The following is a 2,890-nucleotide window of genomic DNA, read 5'->3' on the forward strand; positions in this document are numbered from 1 at the left end:
AAAAAAAAAAAAAAAAATAGAGAGAGATATGGTCTTGCTCTGTTACCCAGGCTGGAGTTCAATGGCGCGATCATAGCTCATTGCAGCCTCGAACTCCTGGGCTTAAGTGATCCTCCTGCCTCAGCCTCCCCAGTAGCTGGGACTACAGGTGCATGCTACCATGCCCAGCCAACTTTTGTAATTTTTGTAGAGATAGGGGTCTCGCTATGTTGCCCAAGCTGGTCTTGAACTCCTGAGTCCAAGCATCCTCCCACCTCAGCCTCCCAAAGTGCTGGGATTATAGGCGTGAGCCACTGTGCCTGGCCTCAACCTTTTTTTTTTTTTGAGATGGAGTCTCGCTCTCAAAAAAAAAGGCTGGAGTGCAGTGGCCCAATCTCAACGCACTGCAACCTCCACCTCTTGGGTCCGAGCAATACTAATGCCTTAGCCTCCCGAGTAGCTGGGACTACAGGTATGCACCACCATGCCCAGCTCATTTTTGTATTTTTAGTAGAGATGGGGTTTCACGGTGTTAGCCAGGCTGGTCTTGAATACCTGACCTCAGGTGACCTGGCTGCCTCGGCCTCCCAAAGTGCTGGGATTATAGACGTAAGCCACAGTGTCCGGCCGAGCTTCAACCTTTTATACAAGGGAGAAACTGAGGGTCTAGGGTGGGGGAGGGTGGCATCTTTGTAGCCCGTCCTGGGTCAGGCTCCAGGCCTGTGGATTCCCAGGGGGGTAGTTTTGCAAGCTGCCTCTGCTAACGGACTTGAAAGTCTGGGACATCTGTAAGTTCAAGAGCACCAGAGGTCAGGCTTGGTTGAACCCACCCCAAGTGGTAGGTTCTGGGGCTCTGAGGGTCTCCCGGGGATGAGTTGTCAGTGTCTTCCCAGATGCCAAGGGGAGGGGAAAGTGGTTGAGATCCCCAAAGTCAAGTTTATCTTCAGCCTGTTTATCTTCACGCTGAGACTTGGCCGGGTCTGCCTGGCTCCCAGGACAGGCACCTCGTGGGCCAGGTTTCCCTTTGCCCCAGCCCGCACCCCCACCCCAACTCCTGGTGTGTCCGGACGGCCTGCCCTGGCCACAGGGCCAGCGCACCTGGAGCGACTCTGCCCCTTGTCCAGACCCGGGGACTCCCGGTCCGACTCCCACCCCGCCACCTCGTGGGGTACCCAGAGGCGAAGAGCCACCTACTCACCGTTCCGGGAGGGACGCTGGGCCCAACTCCTGGGTCTCTGGGAGCGGAGCTGCCGCGACTCCCGCAGAGTTCCCGGGCGGGCCGCGAGGGTGAGTCAGGGCAGGCGGGGACAGGAGACCCGGAGCCGCCCCGCCCCGCCCCCGGACGACTCGGCCCCGCCTTGTCGCAGGCGCGCCCAGGTCGACCCTACTCCTGGCGCCTCGCAATTAGCGGGGTTGCAAGGAAGAGAGTGGTCCTATGGTGCTTTGTACTGCTGGGCTCGGGGCTGGCGGGAGATGTAGGGGTCTTAGAACTTTGCAGCTTTGCAGCCTGGCTGGACCCCGTTAACTGGGGAAACTGAGAGAGCTGGAGACCCTGAACTCCCAAAGGACCACCCTTCTGGGAACCAGGTCTTAAAGACCCTGTTGAGAAAATGTGGAGGCTGAAGCCAGGCACAGTGGCTCACGCCTGTCATCCCAACACGTTGGGAGGCCAAGGCAGGAGGATACCTTGGGCCCGGGAGTTTGAAACCAGCCTGAGTAATATAGTGGTACCACATCTCTACAAAAAGTTTTAAAACCTACAAAAACAAAAATTTAAAAATCAGCCAGGTGTGGTGAAGTGTGCCTGTAGTCCCAGCTACTCTGGAGGCTGAGGTGGGAGGATCACCTGAACCTGGGAAGTTGAGACGCTGCAGCGAGCTATGATCATGCCACTGCACTCCAGCCTGGGCCACCAAGCAGGACCCTGTCTCCAAAAACCCAAAAACACAAAAAAGTGTGGAAGGGCTTCCTCTAACCCCGCAAGGCCCAGTCACCTGGCCTTAAAGCCCAGCCAAGGCACAGGTGACTGGAGTTTTCAGGTGCTGGGAGTGGAGTTGGGGGAGGAGAGGACAGGGGAGGGGAGGCTCTGGCCATGAGGCAGGAACTGGGCTGAATCAACAGAAGTTGAGTAGAGTGGGGATGTCCACCTGTCTGTCCCTGCCCAACACTGTGGTCTGCCCTCCAGGTAGGGGGTGGGGGACAAGAAGCTCCGAAGTCCTGGGGGACTCAGCTTCTCTACCTCCCCACCCCCACCCTGGCCGCCCCACCTAGGGAGGTCTGAGCTGGGTCTTAGATGAGCAAACCTGTGGAATTGGACCTTGATCTGCTCTCAGTGTGAAAAACCTTGGCTATATCTATGGCCATACCACCCTGAAAGCACCCGATCCTCGTCTCATCTCGGAAGCTAAGCAGGGTCCGGCCTGGTTAGTATGTGGATGGGAGACCACCTAGGAATACCGGCTACTATAGGCTTGGGCTGGGCACGGTGGCTCACACCTGTAATCCCAGCACTTTGGGAGGCCAAGGGGGGTGGATCACCTGGGGTCAGGAGTTTGAGACCAGCGTGGCCGACATGGTGAAACCCCGTCTCTACTAAAAATACAAAAATTATCTGGGTGTGGTGGCTCACGCCTGTAATCCCAGCTACCTGGGAGGCTGAGACAAGAGAATCGCTTGAGCCTGGGAGGCGGAGCTTACAGTGAACTGAGATTGCACCACCGCACTCTAGCCTGGGCGACACAACGGGACTCCCTCTCAAAACAAAACAAAACAAAACCATCCATGGAAATATTCATACCTGTACTTAGGGTGGGAGAGGGAGGGTTCTCCCTGATAGGGTAAAAGAAGCCCTGGCTTGGCCGGGCGCAGTGGCTCACGTCTGTAATCCCAGCACTTTGGGAGGCCGACTTGG

At 56.9% G+C, this 2,890-nt stretch overlaps 1 protein-coding gene across 3 annotated transcripts in view; it reads right to left on the minus strand.

Moving 5' to 3' along the window:
- The window catches only part of LRRC8E (leucine rich repeat containing 8 family, member E), a 12,289-nt gene extending 11,022 nt beyond the window's left edge, over window positions 1-1,267 (minus strand). The window contains exon 1 of one of the 3 annotated variants that reach the window (XM_011982018.1): window positions 1,178-1,267. The gene's annotated coding sequence lies outside the window, so the exon portion shown is untranslated. The remainder of the gene's footprint in view (window positions 1-1,177) is intronic. The other 2 variants (XM_011982020.1, XM_011982019.1) reach the window with 2 other exon arrangements.
- Window positions 1,268-2,890: the final 1,623 nt, after the last annotated feature.

The sequence above is a fragment of the Mandrillus leucophaeus genome, unplaced genomic scaffold (assembly GCF_000951045.1).
Source record: "Mandrillus leucophaeus isolate KB7577 unplaced genomic scaffold, Mleu.le_1.0 Scaffold234, whole genome shotgun sequence".
Taxonomy (NCBI): domain Eukaryota; kingdom Metazoa; phylum Chordata; class Mammalia; order Primates; family Cercopithecidae; genus Mandrillus; species Mandrillus leucophaeus.